Source organism: Panthera tigris, chromosome B3 (genome assembly GCF_018350195.1).
Source record: "Panthera tigris isolate Pti1 chromosome B3, P.tigris_Pti1_mat1.1, whole genome shotgun sequence".
Lineage (NCBI taxonomy): Eukaryota > Metazoa > Chordata > Mammalia > Carnivora > Felidae > Panthera > Panthera tigris.
Genome location: NC_056665.1, coordinates 79,400,793 through 79,428,761, shown reverse-complemented (window position 1 = coordinate 79,428,761; position 27,969 = coordinate 79,400,793). Strand labels below are relative to the sequence as shown.

The window sequence follows — 27,969 nt, the reverse complement described above, 5'->3', positions numbered from 1 at the left end:
ATGATGAATAATTTAAGTCTTGTCCTCAAGGAATCTGAAGTCAACTGGAGTGGAGTTGGGCGGGGGGGAGAGTAACAAACAGAAAATTGTAATAAAGTACCATAAAGATTATGAAAGGGGTAAATTAAGAGTGTGATGGGAAAAGATAGGAAGTTTTGAGAGTTCAGGGTTTCTGTTTTGGGGCTTCAAGGAACAGTTTATGGAAGAACCAGTAGCTTTGTTCAATGAGAAATGTAAGTTAATTAGGTGAAATGGTTGGAGCAGAAAATGGAGGGAACAGTAAATGCAGAGGCCTATGGGCAGAAGATTTTGTGTTTCAGTTTTGCTAGCGTAGTCCTGTATGTCTGTTGTCCTGGAGTGCGTGGTTTCTCTTGCACTGTTCTAAGTCCAGGTTTGATGGCCTGCCTGTAGGGCTCAGAAAACATGGCTTAGTAACTTAGAGTAGTTTACTGTGCTTGGAACATTGAGTTTGGGGTGGCGGAGTTAAGAGATGCCATAGGGAAGGAGAGGCTTTATTATGAAGATATATGCCACCTTGTAGCATGATTCTGGTAAAGAACCATGCCAGATTTTTATAGAGGAGATTATATAGAAAGGTGTGTACTTTAACATTTTGATGCTGGATTCACTGAAGACAAGAGGTTGAAATAGAACAAGAGGCAGGACCATCAATAAGGTAGCAGTATAGTGGGAGCAATAACTGACATTGGTTGTAGTGATAGAAAGAAGTGAGTGAATTCCAGAGTTATTAAAAAGCTAGACTTGCTCTGTGCCACATCTATTGCAAGAATGAAGACCGTTCTCAGAAATCAGACTGTGGACATTCCAGAAAATACCAACATTGCTCTGAAGGGATGAACTTTTATTGTGAACGGCCCCAGAGGAACCCTGCGAAGGAACTTTGATTGCATCAATGTGGAGCTCATTCTGCTTGGAAAGAAAAAGAAGGGTCTCCGAGTTGGCAAATAGTGGGAGAATAGAAAAGAACTGGCTGCTCTTTGCATTGTCTGTGGTCACATACAAAACATGGTCCAGAGCTTCCGTTACATGATGAGGTAGATGTATGCTCACTTCCCCATCATCGTTGTTACTTAGGAGAATGGTTCTCTTGTTGAAGTCATAAATTACCTGGGTGAAAAATACTTCTGTGGGCTTCAGATGAGGCCAGGTATTGCTTGTTCAGTATCTCAAGCCCAGAAAGGTGAGTTTATCTTTGAAGTAAATGACATTGAACTTATATCAAACTCAGCTGCTTTGATTCAGCAAGCCACAGCAGTTAAAAACAAGGATATCAGAAAAATTTGGGATGATATCTATGTTTCTGAAAAATGAACAGTTCAGCAGGCTGATGAATAAGATCTAAGTTGTCCAGCTACAAAACCAGCAAGATGTTGCAGGGGTTTTCAGACTTACTTGTGATACTTTTTAAAATATTTATTTATTTGTTTTTTGAGAGAGAGAGACAGAGACAGAGTGTGAGCAGGGGAGGGGCAGAGAGAGGGAGACACAGAATCTGAAGCAGGCTCCAGGCTCTGAGTTGTCAGCACAGAGCCTGAGGTGGGGCTCGAACTCACAAAGTGTGAGGTCATGATCTGAGCCAAAGTCTGATGCTTAACCAACTGAGCCACCCAGGTGCCCATGTGATATTTTAAAGATGCAATAAAAACTGTGCTGATTTGGGCTTTTTTTTTTTTTTTTTTTAAGACTTAAGATTTAAGATTATTGAGCGTGAGTTTGTGTGTATGTGTGTTTGTGGGGGAAGGAAGAGGATGACATTATGGCTTGGACTGTTGAGTGAGTGTTGGGGCAGCTCCCCATGGTAAGGACAGAAAAGGAAGGAGAGGGCTTGGGAAAACACAACCATCTTCACTGAAGCCTTAGAAGGGGATGGATAAGCCTAGTGAGGGTCCATGAAATGGGACCAAAAGAAGTCAAAAATAAGGACCTGAGTGGGGGAAAATGAAGAATTAACAGAGGATGAACAGCTCACAACCAAACCTAGGCAAACTAACAAAAACAAAACAGCAAACAAAGCAAAATTGAGCAGGGGTGGGTCGGAGAGGGAGGAGGAAAGCACAGAGTGTCCTTTTAAGAAACCAAGGGAGCAGGGTGTTTTGGGAATGGAGCCTATCAGGGAAGGCTTTGGCAGCAAGGTCCGGGTGGTGTGCTTGGTGGAAGGCATTTTAGGAGTGCCGTGGGGCTCAGGGCAGGTTGAAATGGGTTGCTGAGTTACATGAGAAGTGGAGGCTAGGAGCCAAGACAACCATTTCAAGAATTTTTACTGTAAGGAGGAGGAGACAATAGAGTAGAAAGAATTATACTAGAGAGGATATGATAATATAATTTCATCTTCATTTATTAAAAATTTTTATTGTGATAAAGTATACAGAACATAAATTTATCACTGTATTCATTTTATGTATACAGTTCAGTGGCATTAAGTAGATTCGTGATGTTGTGCTATCAACACCACCGTCTAATTCCAGAACTTTTTCAGTCTCCCGAACAGAAACTCTTTACCGGTTAGACAGTAACTTTCCATTCCTTCCTCCCTCTAACCCCTGGTAACTTCTAATCTCTTTCTGTGTCTCTTAACTTGCCTATTCTAGATATTTCAAGTAAGTGGAATTATCCAGTATTTGGGTCTGGTTCGTTTCACTTAACCTAACGTTTTCAAGGCTCATCTGTGAGGGGCGCCTGGGTGGCTCAGTTAGTTAAGCATCCAACTCTTGATTTCGGCTCATGTGATCTCACGGTTGTGAGCTGGAGCCCTGCATCAGGCTCTGCACTGACAGCACAAGCCTGCTTTGGATTCTCTCTGTCCTTCTCTTTCAGCCCCTCCTCTGCTCTCTCTCAAAATAAATAAAAAGTAAACTTTATAAAAAGGCTCATCTGTGTTGTAGTATATGTCAAAACTTTACTCTTTTTTATGGTTGACTAGGATCCCGTTATATGTGTATGCTACAGTTTGTTTACAGATTCATCTGCAGACACGTGGGTTGTTTTTGCCTTTGGGCTGTTGTGAATAATACTGCTATGAACATGGGTGTGAAAGTATCCCTTTGAGTACCTGTTTCCCATTCTTTTGGGTATATACCTAGGAGTGGAATTGCTGAGTCATGTGGTGATTCTATGTTAACCTTTCTGAGGATCCACCAAACTTTTTCATAGCGGCTACAAATTTTACATCCCTCACCAGCAGCATGTCAGGGTTCCATTGTCTCCACGTTATTGCAAATACTTGTTTTCTGTTCTAGGTATGGTTTTTGGAACTTAATAATGGTAATACTTCCTCCCTTCTGGGCTTTTGTGGAGTCCCCTGCCCCTTACTCCACCTGCCAATTTTATCAATCTGTGAGCCATTATCTCCATTTTATAGGTGTAAAAACTGAGGCTTTGACAAGTTCAGAAGTTTGCCTAAGATAATGGCATTGTATCTCTCAGGGCAAAATCTTCACAGCTGTGAAGGCTTAGCATACACATATTCATCATTGGTCCTTATTTTTCCCCTCATTGAACTAAAACCGAAACTGAACTAAACTAAAGCTGAAACTAAAATTAAAACATGAGCTAAAACTTAAAGCTGAAATGTGTAAGATTTACAAAGCAACCTGCTTATTCAGGATACATGCAGCTTTTACATATATACTACCAAGCAGTGAAAATATATGCTAATACATGTGGCAGCTGCATTTGATCAAATTGTTAGAGAATAGATCTTAATAACATTTAAAATAACTGCATGAATTTGATCTGTGAATGAAGAATTTTCCATTTTGTGTAGTCTTTAAACTCTTTTGAACGCCCACACCATTGGCGAAAGTAAATGATACTGTAGTAATACAACTTATAAATTATAAAATAAGAATCTATTGTATAAAAGTAAGAATACAAAATGGAATAATTTAATAGGAATAGAATCTCCATTTTCTTTCTCTGTACGTTGGGTTTTCTTGCCCATTTCTGGGATGGGTACACCTCTACTTGTGTGCACTACTCATAAAAAAATGGCTAACAGCCATCTTGTGTGTTATGTTCAGGCACTTTTTAAAGCCAGTATTTAAAATATCCTTTGTGTTAAAGGGTATTTACTCAGATTAATTCACAACTGCATATTGAATATTTATGTACAAAGCGTTTTTTTGCATATCGTGATCTTGCTTTGCTCTCTGCAAAGTATGCAATGACATTTAATTGAAACTATATCTAGCTGAAGTTCTCAAAGCTTGTCCTTGAGGAAGTACCTCTAATTGTAGGAGAAAAGGAGTGTAAGCGACATTGAATTTACTTGTAAAGCAAAGTTTGCAACCTTCTTCGAAAACTTATATTTAAATTGTCTTTGGAAAAGCGAATGAGGTGATAATTTATCACGTGAAGTTGTTTGTGCTGATGTTTCGGCATTTTGTAGAAAAACACAAATATGTAAAACCTAATAGAAAGTCAGGGGGAAATTGGCAAAGAACTGTATGTGATCTCAGGGGAACAATGTCTAAAATACATATATATTTTTTAATAACCTGAATTCACTTGAATATATCTGTTTTGACTGCTTTGGATATCTATTTGCTCCATAGCAACTACCACACAGAAATATTCAAGGGGGAAGAAAGAAAAGGAAGGTATTTGATATGGAGATTTTAAATGGCTTTTTGAGTCCAAGCAGTCAGCTGTTTTCCTTTTGACTGTAGTAATTATTTAAGAAGATTTGAAATGTATTCTTGTGGTTACATTTTAAGTATATTACTAAGTTTTCCCTCAATGGTGTGTTTTTGTTTTTGTTTGGAGGGGGTAAGAAATAAATGAATTTCCTCTCCTGAAGCAACATCAAATTCAATTTTTCAAGGTCAGGATGTATGAATTTTATCCTCTGTGGCTCCAGAAAACCTAATAGCTCAGTGCAGGTGACTGTCTAGCTAAATTCCAGGATGACACCAATGGGTGAGAAGAGTGACATCATGGGACTAGATTATCAATGAATACAGCCACTGTTATACTAGGTCTGGAATAAGGAAAAGATGACAATTTTCCATTTGTCCAGGAGAGTCAAGAACACTTTCTAAGTGTGTTTCACATTTTTTATATACCCTTTTCACTCTTATTTTAAGAAGATTAGTATATGGTAATTTGGGCCAAGAGGCTTACCATTTCAGAACTGACTTGATTTCCAAACATGTTATCATCTCTTTTCGAAAATACGTTAATAAATGAGACTCACGAGGACCCAGACCTAGAAACAAACACCTGGCAGACAGTTCATGTAAAGCAGATAAGAGCACTTACTGTCACAATCAGAGAGATGGTCTAGATGTGCTCTTTCAGGCAATGATGATGATGGTGATGATGCTGGTAATAACAGCTAATGTTTGCTAAGAATTGTCTGGAACCTATTTTGCTAAGAACATTGTATGTATTACCTCATTTAATCCTCAGAACTTTGCATGTATTATCTCACTTATAATAATCCCCTTTTTATTTATTTATTTTTATTTTTTTAATGTTTTTATTTATTTTTGAGACAGAGAGAGACAGAGTATGAGCAGGGGAGGGGCAGAGAGAGAGGAAGACACAGAATCCAAAGCAGGCTCCAGGCTCTGAGCTGTCAGCACAGAGCCCGACGCGGGGCTTGAACTCATGGACTGTGAGATCATGACCTGAGCTGAAGCCGGACGCTTAACCGACTGAGCCACCCAGGCACCCCAATAATCCCCTTTTTATAGATGAGGAAACTGAGACATAGGACAAGTCACTTGTTGAAGATCACATATTTAATGGCCAGGTCAACTTAAGAACTCAGGCTTTTTGACCACAAAGACTGTGTCTACTATACTGCCTCTGATTTTGATAATAATGTTTTTGGCAGATGGTGATCACAGAAGTTGCTTTAAGTCACAAATTTCCAGTACTCTTTTTTTCTAAGGCCAAACCATGTAGCTTTTATCCTCCCAAAATTATAATATTTTCACTTTTATAGTTTTAAAGAGGAAGGTGTGAAAATTTGAAATGTTATCTATTCTCATTTAATTTCCTACTTTACATCAAAAGCATATCATACCCAGATCTAAATGTCATTACCGTTTGTTTCTCACACTTAACGAAAGGGAAAGTTTCTGCTGAGTTTTGAGCAGAGAGACTCACTTACAAGAGTGTAACCATGCTCAGCAAAGTTTTGGCACTTGTGTTTGGCAAAACATCCCAGGCAGATGAATGATTCACATGGCAGGATCACTGCTGCTCAAAAAGGTGCATTAATATGAATATTAGCACCTCTAAGTGTTTGTGAAATAACCTTAATGGAAGGACTAGAATATTGACAAAACATTTTCAAAAATTTTTTCTATATTTAACAGATGAAGATACAAAGAGTAACTTATTGCAGAAATCCATGATGATTCAATTCCAAGTTGAATGTGATGTCTATAATTATGTTTTAGAAGAGTATTAAACAATATGGATGTGATATCTGGTTCTTAAATATCATCGTTACACTGAGTTCTAAATATAATCCATCTATAACCATACTTACAACAGATATTACTGTGTGACAAGCAATACTTAGATGTAACAAGAAAGAAATGGAACATTCAAACTTATGTGATTTCGGAATAATTCTTAGCATTTCTCCAGGGGTTATTAAGGCAAATGAAAGGGATTTTTACAAGGTATAGTTGTGTTGAAGTTTTCCTCCTCAGAATTCACATTATTGCCACAGCCTACGAATGACAAACATTTGTGGACTATGGCAGCAATCTGTTGGGTGTTTCAGTCTATTTTGAGCTGAAATTGATTAGCACTTTATGAAAAGTGTACAGAAAATTGCCATGCTTATCAAGGCAAATCAAGCCATAATTCTGCCTTTTTTTTTGTACACCTGCAGCTATGAATATTTTTTGGTGGATACATTGAGATGTGCTCAAGAATATACATATCGGGCTGCATATCGTGCAATTTATTCTGATCTTACTGACAGTTTGCAAACAAAAACTCAAAACAAGATGCAACTGTGTGCGGCTCCCACACTGTAGGTTCTGATTTTGGCACCCATGAATGCACAAGGAAAGGGGCTGCAGCTGAAGAGGTGTGCTTCTGCTCATCTTACTGTGAAATACAATCTGGGTGTTTGTTTGATGGATTGCATGAAATATGGAGGAAATCTGAACTAAGGGTAAGAGTTTCATCTGATTGCCTTTAGTTTTACCCCACCTTGGTAAAAATAAGGAGAAGGAATGAAAATAACCTGGAGTTGATGACTGTCATGATGGAAGTTAACTGTATTCCAGGGGAGTTGTTAAGAATGAGGAAAGGAAGAAGTGAGCCATGATGGTGAATTCCATATTTTGAGAGGAAGAACATTCTCTGTGGCAACACCTTCAGAGAAAAACAAGTATTGTAAGCCAAAAGAAAGGGAGGAAGACCATGGACTTACATGGAAGTCACTGTTATTTGATGGACTTTCTAAAACAATAAAAACAACAAAAAAACTGTAGAAATAGGCTAGTTTTCTCTCATGTCACTCATGCAGAGTTGAGAATAAATATCATGAGATATTTATTGATATTGAAATATCAGTATGAGACAGTGAGAATTTACGGAGTAAGCTAGTCACCTGAAGCTCATTTTAATCCCAGCAAATATTGTAAGTTGTTACTTAAAAACTGCGTGTTGTGGGCAATCCTTTTACTTTATGCCTGGCTCTATCTAGAAAAAGATCATGAATCATCTTGCTAAATTCTATATCTGCAGTAAGTCTGTTCTGATAAAATTCTGTATTTTATACAAAAACACATTTCTAATAAATCCTATTTTAAAAATAAGTTTTTAGATGTTTGCTATGAAAAATAAGGAAAAGGGAAAAATTAAATCAATTATAATTCTATCACTTAGAGTATATCATTCCACTCTTTTTATTATAGATTTGACATGGTAAGCCATTTTGGGATTTGCTTTGTGACACAATACATGATGAACCTATTTCTATGTCATTAAATATTCTCCTATTATATTTAGAAAATATTCAGTTTTTTTTAAATGTTTATTCATTTTTGAGAGAGAGAGAGAGAGAGAGAGAGATTGAAAGCGTGAGCAGGAGAGGGGCAGACACAAAACTCGAAGCAGGCTCCAGGCTCTGAGCTGTCAGCACAGAGCCTGACATGGGGCTCTAACTCACGAACCGTGAGATCATGACCTGAGCCAAAGTCGGCCGCTTAACTGACTGAGCCACCCAGGCGCCCTTTGTTTTTTTTTTTTTTGTTTTTTTTTTTTTCAATCAGATAGACTTTCCAGTGTTATTATATGGATTTCCAACATCCAGTCTCTGTGTGGTTGGATGTTTAGATATTTCCAATATTTTTCAATGAACAATAGTAATAATTTTCATCATCACCATGGACATTAAAAATTTTTATTGAGGTGAAATTCTAATAATGTAACAATTAACAGTGTTGTACATCTACCACCTGTCTGTACTTCCAGAGCATTTGCCTCACTCGAAAGTAAAGTGCCTTCTCCAGTAAGGAGCATTTTTCTTTCTGTCCCCAGCCTACCTCTCCATCACTGTCCCTTGCCTCAAAGTTAAACCCTCAGGTGTTTTCATTGCGCAAACCAACCTTGTGAATTCTTGCTCTATCACCTTGGCTGGTTGCACTCACTTTTCCATTTCTCTTCATCCATTATTCAAACCTAAGTCAGTTCTCCTACCAACTTCTCCTACCAACTAAGCCTACATGACCTCTCCTGAAAACTATTAGTACATGTCTGTCCTGCTCATTGGGCCCATTTTCCATCTTATAATGCCATTCCAGTAGTATATGTTGTCCATACATTTTATCACAAACAGTTTCTATTTTGCTAGGGTGGCATCTTACCTATTTGATGTTCCTTGATGATTGTCTTTGTACATGACACAATAGAAATGCACAATAAATTCTCATCAAATGAATTAAAATTCATTTTTTCCCTCACAGACCTTAGCATGGTGCTTAGCATAGAGCCCCAACAAATATTTACTGATTGATTTAAACCTATTTATACATTTATCTAATTATCTCGAGGTCACAGGTTCTGCGTAACTAAACAGCTTTGTAAAAAAAGTACTGTATTTGCTCTCATTTATATGACCTTATTTAGGAGATTCATCTTTAAATGCTGAGATGTAATGAACAAGGCATCATTCATATGTAAATAAGTCTGTCTTTTTTTTTTCTTTCTTTCTTTGAGTTTAGTCTTTTCTCAGCCTTCATATTTCTATGTGTGGTGTTTGTTTGCATTGGGCAATTCCAATTGTGGGACCATAAAATGTAGGATTAGGTTTTTGCTTTTGTTCTCCTCATGGTACTAGTGTCTAGTAGGTTCAGAGAACATTTCACAGTGACTTGTGGGCCCTTCTTGGCAATTATTTCTGTTATCTCAGAACTCATTTTACTAGAGATATAAATTATATGATTTCCCCCTAAGTGTATTTGCCTTGCACTTGTGTCCATGTTGGTTTCTGGAAGTTGAATGCATGTTTCCATAGGAACTAGAAATAATAAATTGGTATACTGTACCTATAGTTTCATTGTTCTGTGAAGACATTTCTAAAGCAAGAGAATGTTAAATTTATGCTAACTAATCTGTCCATTTGCCTTTTATAACATATATTTTTGAAAAGTTCCATTTTATTCCAGGAACATAGCTTTCTCTTCTTCATTACTTCTGAAGAAAAATTCCAATGAATTGATGAGTTTTTCCACCACCTCCCCTCATTTCCTCTCTCATGATTCCATGAAAAGCAAATGAAAAAAAAACGCAGTGAAGATAAGATTCAGAGCTAAGTCTCTCAAAGTGTATTTCCATATATTTCTGGTAGACTTTTTTTTTTTTTTTTTTTACAGCATAAGGGCCACCATTTATTTTTATTGTTCTTGTAATCAGTGAATAGGTTGAGCTTAATTTTATTGACACTCCTTTTTAAAACAATTCAGCCTGATTTCAGAAGTGACATATTTTGCATCAGAGAGGACTAAACTATGCAAAGTGGCATCCTTTGAGGAATGCTCATTACCAGAGTGGCAACAAGGAGCTCAGCTCAAGCAGTTCCTATAGTGATTGCAAACTGGCTCACTTCCCAGTGCTTAACAATTTCAGCATGGTTTTCTCTTGATTGACCATCAGTCTTCAGCATTTCTAAACACATATATTACACACACACACACACACACACACACACACACGGCCAGACACAAGATAAACAAACAAAGACTCTTATTAAACTCCAGGAACAGCTCACATAGAGTGGTTTAATCCTTTTTGCATAAATAAGATCCCTGCTCTGCTATGCTATTTTGGAATATAGAAAGTCTATAAAGCTTGACTCCAAATTTCAGAAGGCATAATCAACTGTAGAATGTTTTTTAGTGTCCAGATATTCAGGGTCATGACTATGTTCTCCCAACACAGATTCTCTATAGTCTAAATGAATTTATCAAACTAATCATTGAGACTGATTTGTGACTGCTACGTGCAGCTTCAAAGGTTGTTGGCACACTTATTCATTACTTCTGTTATTTATTTTTGGGACATTTCCCACATGCCAGGTGCTATCCTAGACAGAGTGTCAGAAACCTCCTTCATATATCCCCACACCTATTCTGCCTCTAGTGCCACTGCTAGTGCCACTTCTGTCTACCACAGTCAGAATCCTCTTTTAACAACACAAATTCGACCATGTTACCCTTTCGCTTAAAACATTTCAGTGAAGTACAGTTACAGTTGGCCTAAGTTTCCAACTCTTTTCCATAGCTCACAAAGCCTTATGACATGGCCTCTGCTGCCTGTCTGACCTTTCTTTCTATTCCGTCCCTTGACCACTGTGTTCCAGCCACACTGGCCACCTTTCTGAGCCTAGGTGAGGCCAAGGTCTTTGTCACCTACAAGCCTTTGTACATGCTGTTCCCTCTGACTTGAACACTATCCTCTCTTGTTGCCAAAGCTGGCTCCTTCTCCTTCTTCATGTTTTATCTTAAATGTCACTCCTAATGGAGTTTTCCTCTAACCATGCTATGTAAACTAGGCCTCCCCATAGCTCTCTTTTGTTATACTCTGTTTATCTTATTGCAAATTCAAAGTTCTAAGTTTATATTTATTTGTTTTCTTTATTTTCTGTGGCCTCCACTGAAGAATGATATCTGGAGGGTGTTTGTAGATTGTGAGAGTAAAATTTCTATCAGGTTGAAGAGAAGGTGTAATAGGAGTGAAGTTTTGAGAGACCCAGAAAGATTAAACCCTGTGAGAATATTGATTTCCAAGATTTTCAGCATGCAACAGTTACCAGAACAACTTTTGGGGTTAGGCTATGGGTGTGGTAAGCCAATGACAAGTGGAAATGAAATGAGGGTTGCTGGAGTGGAGTATCTACCACAAGCCAGGCTTCACTAGGCATTGGGTATGTAAGCTTCAAAACAAAATCCAAATTCTTTACTCTTACCTCCTTGGTTGTAAATTAATTAGCCATATATGTGTGTTATTTCTGGGATTTCTGTTCTGTTCTGGTTGATTTATGTGTCTCTTTTTATGCTGGCACTATACTGTTTTGATTACTGTAGCTTTGTAATATAGTTTGAAATCAAGGTGTGTGATACCTCCAGCTTTGTTTTTCTTTCTCAAAATTAATTTGGCTATTTGGGGTCCTTGGGGTTCCATACAGATTTTAAGATTATTCCATTTTTGTGAAAAATGTCAATGAAATTTTGACAGAGATTACCCTGAAACTGTACATTGCTTTGGGTAATATGAACATTTTCACAATATTATTCTTCCAAGCCATGAGCATGGGATATCTTTTCATTTATTTGTGTCTTTTTCAATTTCTTGCATAAGTGTCTTATGGTTTCCAGTGTACATGTCTGTCACCTCCTTTGTTAAATCTATTCTTGGGAATTTTATTCTTTTGATGCAATTGTAAATGGGATTGTTTCTCTAATTTCTTTTTCTGATAGAAACACAACAGATTTTTGCATATTAATTTTGTAACGTAACGTTACTGAATTTATTGATTTTAATAACTTTTTGGTGGAGTCTTTAAGGTTTTCTATATATAGCGTCATGTCATCTGCAAATAGTGACAATTTTACTTCTTCCTTTCCTATTTGGAAGCCCTTTATTTCTTGCCTTGCTTAATTTCTGTGGAATTCCAATACTATATTGAATAAAAGTTGGGATAGTGGGCAGCCCACTCGGTAAGGATGGCCCATTTGCCATTCCTTGTCTTAGTGGATGAGCTTTTGGTCTTTCATCATTGAGTATGATGATAGCTGTGGGTTTGTTGTATATGGTTTTTATTATGTTGCGGTACATTCCTTCTACATCCATTTTGTTGAGTTTTTATTACAAATGAATGTTGTATTTTGTCAAGTGGTTTTTCTGCGTCTATTGAGATGATTATATGATTTTTATCTTTTATTTTGTTAATGTGGTACATCATGTTGATTGATTTTCAAGTGTTGAACCATCCTTGCATTCCTGGAATAAATCTCACTTGATTGTTATGTATGATCCTTTTGATATGTATTGTTGAATTTGGTTTACTAATATTTGTTAAGGATTTTTACATCTATGTTATCAGGGATATTACTGATGTAATTTTATGTAGTTTTATGATGAAAGAAGCAAGAATATACAGTGGGGAAAGGACAATCTCTTTAATAAATGGTGTTGGGAAAACTGGGCAGCCATATGCACAAGAAGGAAACTATTTCTTATACTGCTAGAAGGACTACTATCTTCTACCATACACAAAATTAACTCAAAGTGGATTAAATACTTGAATTTAAGACCTGAAACTCCAGAAGAAATTGACTATTTGACTACTTTGCTTATAAAATATTTGTTGCCTATTATTTCACTAGGAAATGGGTACGGAGACAGATTAGACTTCTAAATGACATATTTGCCATATTAAAGGCTAATCTTTCTCCATCTTTCTCCTTCCTTCCTTCCTTCCTTCCTTCCTTCCTTCCTTCCTTCCTTCCTTCTCTGAAATCATGGCAGTATACTTTCTAAATTTCCATGCATTGTTTTCTCTCTGTCACTTTATTTTATCTGAACATCATTATTTGATATGGTTGAATAATAGTTTTTTTGTTCATTTTAATTTTGGATAATGCAGCATTCTAGATTTTTTAAAAAAATTAAATTACACTTGAGTATTGAGCACAAGGTTAACGTTCATTGATTAGTAAGTATTTTTAAGATCTTATATAAGTTTTAATTACTAACAAATATTTTTTCCCAGATGTATGGAAGTTAATGGATACTTTTGCTTAATAAAATACAGGATTAACAGACAGTTTGTTACAATAGGTAGAATGGAGAATAGCCACGTGAGTGGAATTTGTGATTTCCTGCCAGTACCAGAAACAACATAGAGATGGGGCAAATGGTGAGACATAGAAAACTAAAACATTTTGATGGTCATTTTGACTTCCTCATTTTTAGGATTTTTGAAAACTTACCCATTCAGCAAATGTTTGTTTAATGCCCGTTTTGTTGTGTTGGATGGTGGAGACAATTACAAAGAGAATAAGACTAGCACAGTCATCCACCCCCATGATGCTTACATTATCTTCAGTATGCAATTGAGCATGCAATTTTTTGCCACCTCCTTCCCTTGCATTTTGTATGTTAATTTCATATGATCCACTAAGTATTCCCTGACTGCTTGATGTTATCATAAGTATATAGTAGCAGTTTTGTATATATTTTTATAATTAGATGTTGTTTGCACACATGACTTGTGTTCCAGAAAAATACAAAAAATAGTTGAAGATCTGAAAAGGCTACTATAATTTCTCACTTTATTTAAGATGTAACTATTTGAGGAAAAACTTGATAAAATAATTTGAACATGTGTTTCGAAGATCAGACCTAGGGATAATTCAAGAGCATCCTCCAGCAAACTGAGAGTTCAGAGAGATAAATCTAGTAGGCCTGTTGTAAGTTTATTCAAAAGTAACCCTAGCCCTCTTGTTCCTTTATGTCTCTGTCCTTTCTACTTTAATCCCTGGGTCTTGGTATTTTAAGTAAATAGCTTCTTCTTAAAATTATTCTCAGAGTGATTTATTTTGGTACCAAAATGTCCTTCAATTTATCTACATGTTCACACTCATACTCTCCCTTTGCCTTGTGTATGTGGTGGGGGCATTGAAATGTCTGGTCTAACCATTTACAAGGCAAAAATGACAAAACACTGTTGATAAAAAGGAGTGGTATTCTTAGGAGAAAAAGTAGCTATGTTTTTTTTTGTTTGTTTGTTTCTTTTCTTCATGCTACCAGTACTAAAGGTCTATGGGAAGGAATAGGTATTGCACCCAGAGCATTGGACTGGCTAAGGTGTACTTTGCATATGCACGGAAGTCAGATAGAATGTGCCTTCCTTTATTGGTCAGAGTCTACATTTCAAAAGAAAGAATTGGATTAATTGGTGGATAAATTGAGATTCCATGTTAAGAAACCCTTGAAGACTTAAGTACAGTCTCTACTGTTTGGATGTTAGAGTGAAACTCTCCAAATTATTCTCTTTGATTCCATCTATAGATTTATAAGGACATCTGACCAAATTACATTGTCAGGAATATTAATATATTCTTAGTTGAATTCACACATGGTCATTGTCCAGGAGCGACCAAATGTCCCAATTAATGTGATCAAAAAAAGAATGTAGTTCATTTGTATTTTAAAAATGATCATTTTTTATTGAAAAATTGTGTCATATCGTTTACCTTAAAAATGATTGGGGCCCCTGGGTGGCTCAGTCGGTTGAGTGTCCGACCTCGGCTCATGTCATGATCTCGCAGTTAGTGAGTTCGAGCCCCATGTTGGGCTCTGTGCTGACAGCTCAGAGCCTGGAGCCTGCTTCACATTCTGTGTCTCCTTCTCTTTCTGCCCCTCCCCTGCTCATGCTCTGTCTCTGTCTCTCAAAAATGAATAAATGTTAAAATAATTATTTTGGCTGTTCATATAGCCCCTCTGTTTCCTAGAAGTAGCTGAAATTGCTGTTATTATTTTGTGGTTTTTGAGATCATATCATCTTACCTTAGATTGTCTGAAAAATGTATGTTTTACTGATTTTTCTTGGGGAAAAAGTGTGCATTTTAAGACATTGTTCTCCAGGGTAATGAATATTATCAGAATATGAAAAACAGTAAGAATGTAGAATGCCTCTAGGAGGCTTGAAAACAAAGGGAAGAGAATGGTGGTCACATTTTCTTTGCCATGCATTTTGCTTGATTTTCCACTACATGTTAATTTATTTATGTTTCTTCTTTTCCCCTCGGTTATAAGAAGTTACTTTGTGACCAGAGCAGATAAGAATACTCTCAGGGCTCATTTAGCTTTGGGCACTTCATTTTAAAAGCCACAGTGGGTCCAGAGCCTAACATCTTTGTTTATTTTAAAGGAGATAGAGTGAAAGATTTGGAGATAAAGGGAAAACATGAGTTGGAGAGTTAAAAAAGTGAAATGTATTTCAGTACCATCAGATTAGGATTGGAAGAGAGGAAGACACGAGCATTTCAAGAACACTAATGGATGGGAACCATAGATCTTATACTTGAAGTGAAAATTGGGAAGAAAAGAATTTGTATTGTTCAAATGTTATTTCCTGATGGGAACTCTCCCTGTCCTCTTATACTAGCTCAAGCTTGTCTCTTCTACTTTCTCTTAGTGCGAAGTACCTTTTTGTTCATAGCAGCTATTTCAGTAGTAAATGTCATTATTTGATGACACTTTGTCTTTATTCATTGGTAATCCTAGTAAACATCATGGAACATGGCACATGGGTTTAGTGCATTAAAAAAAAACAGCAAAATAAAAATGTTGGGAAGACAATTAGAAGAATATGAAAAATAAATGGTGCATGTTATCATGTAAGAACAAAAGAATACAAATTTTGTTATGGTTCCCCAGATGAAAAACAGGCAATAGAACTGAAAAATAAGATTCAGCTCCAGGGGGGTGGCATATTTTCTTCATATGGATGAAGCATTCAGTTGAAAACGTTTTGTTTTTGATTCCACTGTTTCCAGATACTTTTGTATCTGATACTCTATTTTTACCCTAGTCTTCTATGATGAGATAGGAGCTTTATGGTTAAAATACAAAACAAATGATATTGAAAAGATACTAAAGGGGCCTACCAAAATGTCCAGATTAGGAAGTAAAAAAAAAAAGTCTGATTTTTTACTCCAAAACTGACTGTCTTCTGTCAGTTTTCTTAATATGTTGTTTTTCCCACTTGAGTGGTTGGTGGAAAGAAACCCTTGATCTGCTGCTATTCAGTAAGAAATTCTCAATTAAAGTGGCAGCTTAATCCAAATATAAAAATATTGCTGTCTATCAGAGCCAAAGTTGGTTTTGTTCTGTGGAACTGCCAAAGAAGAAAGCGCTTGGTGAAGACATAAGATAGAGTTACATTTGGTATAGAAGCTTCTAGAAATGGTGTGTCAGGATATAGTTTATAAGTCAGGCACCTCTTACTAGAGGTAAATAAGCTAAAACCAACTCCATGAGAAGTGGCATCAGTCAAACTGAGAGCTTCCCTTTCTCGCTTTGCATTTTTACCCCAGTTATTACCTGGTAAAAGTCATAGTTGGTTTAGAAACTGTCAGTTATAGTTTATTTGGACTAGTTTTGTTATTTTTTTCTGCCTGAAAAATGAGTTTAATTTGGCTTGCTTCATGTATTATCAAATAATTTTTAATAAGAAATATTAAAAAGTAAAAGATGGAAGGGAGGACCTATTTCATGTAGGTTTGAAAATTAGAGTAGTCTGTTATTTTAGTAAATGTGGAAAATATAATCTGTCTGGTTACAGAATTAAAACATAAGTAGGTAAGATAAAGATCTGGAAAAAGCTGGGAAGTTGATGTAGTGGAAAATCTATTGGCCTTGGAGTCAAATGATCTAATTTTACATCCAAGTTCTTCTTATCGAGTGACCTTAGGAATGCCATTTAAATTATTTAAGCCTCAGTTGCCTTGTTTATAGAGAGATTATAAACATTTACTTCAAAGGGTAGGAGGTAATATTTATAAAAGCACTTTCTAAATTGCAAGTGACTGAACACATACATATAAGCTATGACAATTAAATACAAAAGGCATTTGTAATGTGTGCAAATCTTATAATGATGTCAGTAAGCAGTAGCTAAAATGATCTTAATTTCTAGAGGTATAGCTATAGGAGAAATAACTCTCTGTACCAGCTCTAGGCAACAGCATCTCAGATGATAGCTGAGCGAAATGAACTTAAGTTTGAGCTATCATGAAACCTCCTTGTATCGCTCCTTGACTTGGTTGCAGCAAGTCTGAGAAGCCTGGGTTGACCTTTGTGCCTTGCAGCTTTTACTGTTAGGAGTACTGTCATCATCTGTCTTGCCTTATGTTAAGAAAGGTATAGTTGTACCTCCTTCTGAGCTATACATTGCCTGTACCATTTAGATTGTATTTTATTCTTCCAGAACTTTTCCAGCAATAGCTGGAAATATTTTCTACAACAGACCTTCTGCTTCTCCACAGCCTTCAGTGCAATATAGTGGGTCATGTAAAAATCAAGGTATTTGTCTTATACTCATGATTATTTTTAGGAATTGCATTCACAGCAGAAAGAAATGTACTTGTTTTGGAAATTACAAATGTATGTTTATTCTTGTGTGTTCTGGGTGAAGTGTTTATTTTCTGAAACCACTTCTTGTCCCCCCGCACTGCCCCCCTCCCATGGTTGCTGGTAAGTTTCTAGGAATGAAGAGTTGACTTGACTAGTGCCGAAGTACATAAGCAATTTTTGAAAAACCTACAAGTATCCTTTAGTATGTTTAGTTCAAATATCAGTTCACTCATTCTGATTATGAAAAATATTTTATATTGTTTTACAGAAGTATCTTAGACTAAGTTAGAGTTAATTGTTTTTTAAAATATGTTATTTCCTGAGCATTGTTTCCAACTGATGAAGAATTACAAGTTTCTTTCTAGGCTTTGAATGCTTGTTCCTTAGTAGTGTAACTTTATGATTGTTAGTGATTAGTTGCTAAATTTTCCTTTCTATCTTTGAATTCATATAATGAGATCAGGGTTATAAAATGAAGGTTGTTTTATTTCACCCATTTATCTAATGGGGAAGCTGGGTGACTGAATATAAGAGACATTACCCTCAGGCTTTTAAATAGAGTTTACAAACAGCTCAGCTTTGAGTATTGACAGCATGAATTATTTGAGAATTATCAAGCTCTTAATGTGTGAGTTTGTTCAAGTAGACAAATGGTCTGCTATTTTATGTTAGTACAAACAATACATTGGTCTAAAGAGATAGATTTGACCTGCCTTTTGCCATTAATGTTATAGTCATGGCTTTTTTATAATTAAAAAGATAATAACCTCTTAGAAATAAATGGTATTGCCATTTGATTTCACTCATATGTGGACTCTAAAAAAACCCAAAACAAATGAATAAACAAACAAAAAGCAGAAGCAGATCTGTAAGTATAGAGAATAAACTTGATGGCTGCCAGAGGGGAGGGGGATTGAGGGGCTGGACAAAATTGGGGAAGGGGAGTGGGAGATACAGGCCTCCAGTTATGGAATGAATAAGTCACTGGGTGCAGCGTTGGTGATACCGTGTAGTGATGTATGGTGACAGATGGTAGCTACACCTGTGGTGAGCGTAGCATAATGTATAGAAAAGTCAAATCACTGTTGTACACCCAAAACTAATGTAACATTGTGTGTCGACTATATGCAAAAAATTTAAAAGAAAAAACACATAAATGGTGTTGTGCTATTGTTCAAATAAGGGGAGACTTCTCTAATATTGGAAGCAGATGGTTTTAAGGGGAAGTAACTTCCAGACAGCAAATGTAAAATACCTTATAGTGTCCTCTCCCCATGTTTTTCTAATATAAGTAATTTTTTTTCTCCAGAAAATGAAATGGGAAGATCTTACAGTTCCATTTATGTGATTTGGCTTCAGAAGTCTTTTCAAAGAGAAAGGATAAAAAGTCTATAGCACTTAAAAAAAAAAAAAAAGCAGGGAAAGCCATTATATAGGTGAAATTTTCTGTTTTTGATGTAAATGGAAACTCTCTTTGAAAGCTTGCCATTTCTCTGAAAAAATATATTCTTGGGGTGAACTGGTGCCAAGGAGAGTGACCAGTGTCATGACGAGTGATCTCTCGTGTTTCAGAGTATTGGCAGGGCCTTATTTAAAAGGAATGCTCACAAGTCCAGATAGTAGTCTGGTACTGGTGTGAAACAAGAAGTAGAGACTGAGTGGGGGAGGGGCCTAGAGTATTGCTCTCAAAGGCTTAGTGTTCACCTTCAAAGTGTCATGTGAAGACATTTCCTGTACAGTTCAGTTATTCACTCATTCAGCAAATATTTACTGAGCATCTGGGATTTGCCAGATACTGTTTTAGGTGAGGATGTCAGCAGTGTGAAAAACAGTATATATCCTCATGGAGTTTATGTCTAATGAGGAAGGCAGACAGTAAATCAACAAATAAATATTATTATATTTATTATGAGGTCTGATAACATTTTATGTATTATAACCTCCGACAATTGTATGTGCTTAGAAGAGAACCAAACTGAGATCAGGGTAGAAAGATTGATCAGGAGGTTGCCTTACCCCTGCTTATCAGGAAGACCTCCCCCCCACTTTATTCATTTAACCATGCATCTGCTCATTTATTCATTAATGAACTATGTTATTTATCTTAAAAGAGACATTTTTGGTTTCTGCTTTCAAGGAGTCATGTGGGTGAGTTCTGTAGAGTGTAGAACTCATTTTCCTCTACAGAATAAATGTTAAACAGATGAAGTTAAGATTCCTAGTGGGCTCACAAAAATCCTCCTAACTCATGTTAAAACTTCACTGTGGTGCTAAGATGATCTCCTGCATTCTGGTTCTTGGGAGAAGGAAGAAACCAAAGCATTGTAGGGGAAAGAAAGAAAGGACTTCCTACTCTTTCCTGGATTCCAGGCAGCTATCTTGCAGGCGATTTTAAAATTGGCTAGTTTTGGTTTCCTATTATTCAGATTTTCAGCACCCCAGACTTTATTTCCCTCGCACTGCTTTTTTCAGTCCCACTCATCTTGTTGCACTCTTAGGAAGTGTTTTGTGGCATTCTAGCATTTTCTTTATCTTTGGTTCTTCCTCAGGTGCCATAAAAGGTGGGGAGCCAGGAACAATGACAGTGATTATATCAGAGGCTGTGTTTTCTGTTTGTCTGATATGCTAGATACTTCCCATGCATTCAAGATAGTGTTCAGTCTTGACAACAGTCTGCAGTATGTGTAATTTGACTATCCACAGTGAAAAAAGGCTGAGAAGTTGAGTAATCTGCCCACTGCAACATAGCTAGGAGTAGAGTTGGGATTCAAATTCAGGTTCTTTGATCCTGAAGTCTCTTTTCTCCTCGTTTGCTGAGGCAGATGGGTGAGATGTGGAAAGGAAAGATTGACAGCTTGAGTTCTGTTTGATTTCTCTCATATCAGCTCACCAGGCTACAGTCTGTTCCTATCTCAGGTAGTCACTCTCCAGCAGGCCTCCTGGGCCTTCTGTGCTCAAACTCTGTCCTGAATTTGCTCTTTACCTTCTCTTGTGAGTATGTAAAGTGGGAACATAGAACAGTCTATTAATACATTGAGCTGATAAACCTTTTCATGCTCACTATTGACAGGGCCTCCTGCTGCAGATTTTAGATAAAGTTTTATCTATTATTCATACCCTTTAGCTGTTTGTATTTCTTACTCCATAGGGACACTTTTGCTGATTGTTTACTTTATTCCCCCAAAACTGGAATGAGAAATCTGTGGTTTTAGTGCTTTTGTTGCTCTACTTAGGCCACCTGACAGATCTTTGGTTGTGGTTGTAATACCAGTTAGTCAGGTATTTCAACAAGTGGCTGCATTAATCTCTCTCTCTCTCTCTCTCTTTTTTTTTTTTTAGGAGGTTGGGGAACAGACATTGATGCTTGGGTTGCTATATTTGGAAAGTAAAATGATATGCTTAGCTCAAGTGAAAAACTCTGTGTAGTCTTTGGCAAAAGGATTTGTCTTTGGCTGTATAGACTGGCAGCTACTTTTCGGTTTTCTATTCTTTTCCAGTCAACCAATTTCAACTTCCTTTAGTCTATGATGTGAGGTGTTGGATGTACTTTCTACTGTATCATCCTTCATCAGATGTACATTTTTTGGTGAAGCCCAAAGCTGAAAGAATAGAATGATTCCATTATGATGGGTGTGCATGCAGTTTATGATGTATTCTCCATTATCAAAGATCATATCAAGGGTACTTTTGCATCAGAAACTTCATCACCAGTAAAGGCAGTGGAATATATGGAAAGGGTAGGAATCTAGATGGCCTGTGTACGGTCCCATCTCTGGTACTGACTAGAAATGTAAACTTTCATAAGTTCCTTTGTTTTGTGGGTCTTAATTTCTTAGTTTACAAATTAAAGTTATTATTAAGATGGCCACTTCATTCAGGTCTCATATTCTATAATTTGAGGTATAAATAAAATGCAGTGAGAGAGGTACATTCTAGGAATGAAGAAAATAAGTAAGCCTGAACAGTTAAAAATATATCATGAAATACGGACACAACAGCAAAGTATAAAATTCCATCTGTAAATCTCATGTTGTATTGAGATATGGTGGCAGGATATGGATTTTGGAATCCACTGCTATAATTTACTTTAAAACATTTCATCATGACAGTAGTATAGTGTGTTTATGTTAGTTTAAGCTGCATCCTAGAGTGGTCATTGCCCTAATCAGGATACACATCACTGACAGCTAAGCATTTAATCGAAAGGTCAATCTGAAGGGATGCATACCACCCGCTGTCTTTATCTCTAATCAATGTGAGAAGTTTTACTAGTAACCCAGTGGATTTTTATTGGTAAACTTTTATGGCTTCTTATTAGCATAAGGGGTGCTAAAATGAGTTTTTTTTTTTAATAAAAAATGGTGTTCAAGATTCATTATCTTAGATGTACATCCTGCCCTTGTAAGAACATGGCAATGGGATCCAGTGAGGTCTTCAGTAATGGCAATGGAAGCATGCATCCTAAACTAGCCAGCTGATAATTTAGAGGATTGAGTTTACTATATACCTGCTTAAAGATAACTGAATCCTCTGTTTAGATTGTTGCATGGAATGTATGATCAGAACCCCTAAAAGAATAGAAACCTGGGACCTCATTGAGTGTATAAACAATTTTAAAGAACTGTTTTATTTGCTTTTTTTTTTTTTTTTTTTTTGCATTTGATAGGTAATTAATGTTCTAAGTGGGTCACAGTTTGTTCTAAGACTTGCTTTTATACCTGCTTATGATGTGTCCGGGGAAAGAAATCCAGACCTTTCACTAACTTGTGATTATTGGTAGTGGTTGTCAAAGAGAGCACTAATTGTGCATGACCTAATTAGTTTAGATAAGTTTGCATGAGAGTCAGAAAATCTCAATTCTGCCACTTAACCAGCTGTATGATAGTCATTTAGCATTCATGAATCTTAGTTTTCTCATCTGTACATGAACTCAACTGGTGGTTGTGATTACTGCGATAACGTATGCACTCTCCTGGGCACAGCTCTTGAAACAGTGGTGAGCATGAAGGCAGGGTTTGGTTGCATTTGGGATTTGCCCGGTTTATTTGTGCTTGAGCAGATTCTGGATGAAGCCAGTGGCATTAGACACAGTTCCTCTGCCCTATAGTAGTCACAGAAATTACTAGGGTCATTGCCTCATCCAAAGTGGGCCAGTTAGGTGATATTTCCTGGGGACTTTGCTGTTGACCCTGCAGTTGGTCTCTGTGTACAGCTGGAGCTGTGTAACATGTTTAAATTTGGGAGCTATGGGGTGGCTACCTTTCTCCATCATGAGGTTCAACTCCATTTCTGCCCTTGCTGTAAGAGAGACTTTGGGCCTATCTGATAGATAAAATAAAATAAAGAAAAAGTTTTGTTTGGGCTAGCTCAAGTTAGTTTCTATTAGTTATAACCAAAAAAAAAAAAAAAAATCTGAACTACTCCATTTTCATTGTCACCAAGTAGAGTTAGTCACATCTTTTTCAGGCTGTTGGTAGCATTTGATTTGTTGTAGTTGTCTTCCTCTTTCTTTAAATACTTTCTCACTGGATACCATTATCCTGCAGTCTCCTGACTTTCTTCCTACCACAGCGGTGGCTCTTTCCCAGTCTCCTTTGTTGGATGTCACCTTCTCTCGCCAACCTGCAAATGTTGAAATCCTGCTGGGCTCAGTTGTTGGCCTTTTCATCTCTTTATACTCACTGCTGGTTATTTATAGTTCTGTGACTTTAACTCCTATGTACTTAATTAAATATCTATATGGTGATGATGCCCAATTTTAATTTTTGCTCCAGCCTCTTCACTGAGCTCTAGAACTGTATACCCAACAGCAGAGTTAACATCTCTTGAGTGCCTGTGAGGAACCTCAAAGCTATTATGTCTAAAACTAAACTCTTGGGGCGCCTGGGTGGCTCGGTCGGTTAAGCCTCCCGACTTCAGCTCAGGTCATGATCTCACAGACCGTGAGTTCGAGCTCCGCGTCGGGCTCTGGGCTGATGGCTCAGAGCCTGGAGCCTGCTTCCAATTCTGTGTCTCCCTCTCTGTTTGCCCCTCCCCCGTTCATGCTCTGTCTCTCTCTGTCTCAAAAATAAACATAAAAACAAACAAACAAAAAAAACCCTAAACTAAACCCTAAACTCTTGGTTTCTCTTCCCTGCTTTTTTCTCCCATGGTCTTCTTGATCTGAGTAAATGGTAACAGCATTCATCCAGTTGTTTGGGTTAACACTGGTATCATGCTTGACTTCTCTCTTTCACTTTCACCCCAATCCAGTTCATCAGCAAATGTGGACAGCTCTACCTTTACAGTGTATTCCAGCTCTGACTCCTTCTCCATATGTTTACCATGTCCCTGCTTTGCCACTGCCACTCTCACCTGCCAGATTACCAATCAGCTTGTTTCTCAGCTTTTCCCTTGTCTGTCTATGGTCTCTTTTTAGCAATTGGAATTATCTTTCTAAAGTGTCCTACAATGTCTCTGCCATACTGTAAACCTTCCAAGTGGCTTCCCATTGCAGTCTGAGTAAAACCCAGACACCCTTAGCGTGACCAGTAGGCCCTGCATGATTTGCCTCTGGATGCCCTTCTGACTCATCTCCTATGACTTCCTTCCTTTCTCCTTCCACCACTTCTCCTTGCTGTTTAAGCATGTATGCCTCAGGGCTTTTTTACTCACTGAGCTGTCTACACTGCCCTTCCCCTGGATATTCACGTGGTGCTCTTCCTTCAGTCAGAGCTTTGCCTACGTGTCACCTTCCAGAGGGACTTGCCTTGACCAAATTCAAAATACACCCATCTTCCTCTCATGCTTGATTTTGTTTTGCTCACCAGTTTTATTTTTCCTTATAGCACTTATCACCACCTGCAATTTGTTTTTATATTTATTTGTCAATTGTACTCCACAAAATCTAAGCTTCATAAGTTAGGGGTTTGTCTTGTTTATGTATGTCTCCCCAGAGCTTGGAAGAATGCCTGACATCAGTAAATACAGATTTATTTTGATAATGAATCAATAAATACTACTAACAACTATCACTACTTAGATGTTGAAAAATATGCAACTTTATTGGTTAGTTATGTAAAACATTTATATCCTATTTTCTTAAATTTAAGATTTTATTTCAATTATATCAATTTTAGAATTGATGTCTATATTTAATATTCTAGTATAATATTTTGATTTGTTATTAAATAGATGTATCAATATCTCATTCTAGATGACAGATTTTAAACAAGATATTGGTGTGGTCCTTACCAAATATTAATAACAGTAGATGCATAGCTTGTTGTTTGGGAGTATTTTTTTATTTGAAGTTTTTATATTTACTCCAGTTAATTACCATACTGTGTTATATTAGTTTCAGGTGTACAATATAGTAATTCAACACTTCTATACATCACCCTGTGTTCATCACCTGTTCATCCCATTGCCCCACCTACTTCCCCTTTGGTAACCATCAGTTTGTTCTCTATAATTAAAAGTATGTTTCTTATGTCTCTTTCTTATCTTTTCCCTTGCTCGTTTTTTTAAAACCATGAGTGAAATCATATGGTATTTGTCTTTCTCTGACTTATTTCACTTAGCATTATACTCTCCAGCTCCATCCATGTTGTTGCAAATGGCAAGATTCCATTCTTTTTTTTTAATGACTGAATAATATTCCATTATGTATGTGTATGTATATATAATGTGTATATATATATCCCATCTTCTTTATCCATTAATCAGTTGATGGATGCTTGAGCTACTTCCATGTCTTGACTATTGTAAATAATGCTATAAACATATCCTTTTGAAATAGTGTTCTTTTGCTCTTTGGGTAAATACCCAGTAGTGTAATTTCTGGATCACAGGGTAGTTCTATTTTTAACTTTTGGAGGAACCTTTATACTGTTTTCCATGGTGGCTGCACCAGTTTGCATTCTTACCGCTAGTGCACAAGGACTCCTTTGTCTCCACATCTTCACCCACACCTGTTGTTTCTTGTGCTGCTGATTTTAGCTTCTCTGACAGGTGTGAAGTCATATCTCATTGTAGTTTTGATTTGCATTTTATTGATGATAAATGATGATGAGCATCTTTTCATGTGTCTGTCGGCCATATGTATGTCTTGTTTAGAGAAATGTCTGTTTATATTGTCTGCCCATTTTTTAATGGGTTATTTGCTTTTTGGGTATTGAATTTTATAAATTTTTATATATTTTGGATATTAACCCTTCATCCAATATGCCATTTGCAGATATCTTTTCTCATCTCGTGGGTTGCCTTTTAGTTTTGTTGATTGTTTCCTGTGCTGTGCAGAAGTTTTTTATTTTGAAGTCCCAGTCATTTATTTTTGCTTTTGTTTTTCTTGCCTCAGGAGACGTATTTAGAAAGAAGCTGCGATAGCCAGTGTCAAAGTTACTGTCTGGATTCTCTTCTAGGATTTTTATGGTTTCCTGTCTCACATTTAGGTCTTTAATCCATTTTTAATTTATTTTTTGTGTTTGGTGTAAGAAAGTGGTCCAGTTTTATTCTTTTGCATGTTGCTGTGTAGTTTTCCCAACACCATTTGTTGAAGAGAATGTCTTTTTCTCACTGGATATTCTTTTTTGTTTTGTCAAAGATTAATTGATGATATAATTATTTCTGGATTGTCTGTTCTGTTGATCTGTGTGTCTGTTTTTGTGCCAGTACCATACTGTTTTGGTTACTGCGGTTTTGTAATATAACTTGAAGTCTGGAATTGTGGTGCCTCCAGCTTTGCTTTGCTTTTTCAAGATTGCTTTAGCTATTCAGAATCTTTTGTGGTTCCATACAAATTTTAGGATTGTTTGTTCTAGTTCTGTGAAAAATGCTGTTGGTATTTTGGTAGGGATGGCATTAAATATATAGATTGCTTTGGGTAATACAGCCATTTTAACAATAGTTATTCTTCCAATCCATGAGCATGGAATATCTTTCCATTTCTTGGTGTCATCTTTATTTATCACTGTTTTATCGTTTTTAGAATACAGCTCTTTCACCTCTTTGGTTAGGTGTATTCCTAGGTATCTTATTATTTTGGATGCAATTGTAAATGGGATTGTTTTTTTAATTTCTTTCCTCTTCTTCATTATGGATATCTAGAAATGCAACAGATTTCTGTACAGTGATTTTTGTATCCTATGACTTTACTGATTTTTTTCAATTCTAACAGTTTTTTGGTAAAGTATTTTAGGTTTTCTATACATAGTATTATGTCATCTGCAAATAGTGAAAGTTTTATTTCTTCCTTACCTGGGATTGTTTTTTCTCAAACTCATAGAGGTTTTTTCTGATTATTCTTTATTATTCTATAGACATTAACAAATGTCTCTTAGACATTATTTCCATTGTACTATGACCTATAAATTATCCTACAGGTAGCTGATAGATGGTGGTTTTTATTCTTTTTTGATCTTGATTTTTTGATCTTTATTTGATCTTGTTTTTTTTTTTTTTTGGTGGTTTTTATTCTTTTTTGATCTTGATCTTTTGAACTATATTTATTTCCCATAGTGGCTACCCATTGGGGATTTATTTGCATTTCCCTGGTAATTAGTGATGTTGAGCATCTTTTCATGTACCTGTTGGTCATCAGTATGTTTTCTTTGGAAAAATGTCTAGTCAAGTTCTCTGCTCATATTTTAATCAGATTTTTTATATTAAGTTGTATAAGTTTATATATTTTGGATATTCACCCCTTATCAGATGTATGATTTGCAGATATTTTTTCCCATTCAGTAGGTTGCCTTCTCATTTTATTGATGGTTTCCTTTTCTGTGCAAAAGCTTTTTAGTTTGATGTAATCCTATTTGTTTCTTTTAGCTTTTGTTGCCCTTGCCTAAATGGACTGGTCCAAAAAACTAAGATCAGTGTCAAAGAGCTTATTGCCTGTTTTATTCCAGGAGTTTTATGGTTTCAAATCTTAACATTCAAGTCTCTAATTTATTTTGAATTTATTTTTGTGTATCATGGAAGATGGTGGTCCACTTTCATTCTTTTGCATGTAGCTGTGTAGTTTTCCCATCACCATTAATTAAAGAGACTGCCTTTCCCCCATTGTATATTCTTGCCTCCTTTTTCACAGACTACTTGATCATAAGTGCATGAGTCTATTTATGGCATATTCTGTTTTATTGGTCTGTGTGTCTGCTTTCCTACCAGTACCATACTGATTTGATTATGATAACTTCATATAAACTATAACTTAGTTTGAAATTAGGGAACATGATACCTCTAACTTTGTTATTCTTTCTCAAGTTTGCTTTGGCTATTCGTTGTCTTTTGTGGTTCCATACAAATTTTCAAGTTCTTTGTTTTAGTTCTGTGAAAAATGCCAGTGGGATTTTG

General features: G+C 36.4%; 1 protein-coding gene and 1 pseudogene across 2 annotated transcripts in view; both read left to right on the top strand.

Annotated features, from left to right (window-relative positions):
- The window catches only part of PRKD1 (protein kinase D1), a 327,480-nt gene that overhangs the window by 56,848 nt on the left and 242,663 nt on the right, over positions 1–27,969 (top strand). The window lies entirely within an intron of this gene.
- LOC102970682 lies at positions 790–1,356 on the top strand (annotated as a pseudogene).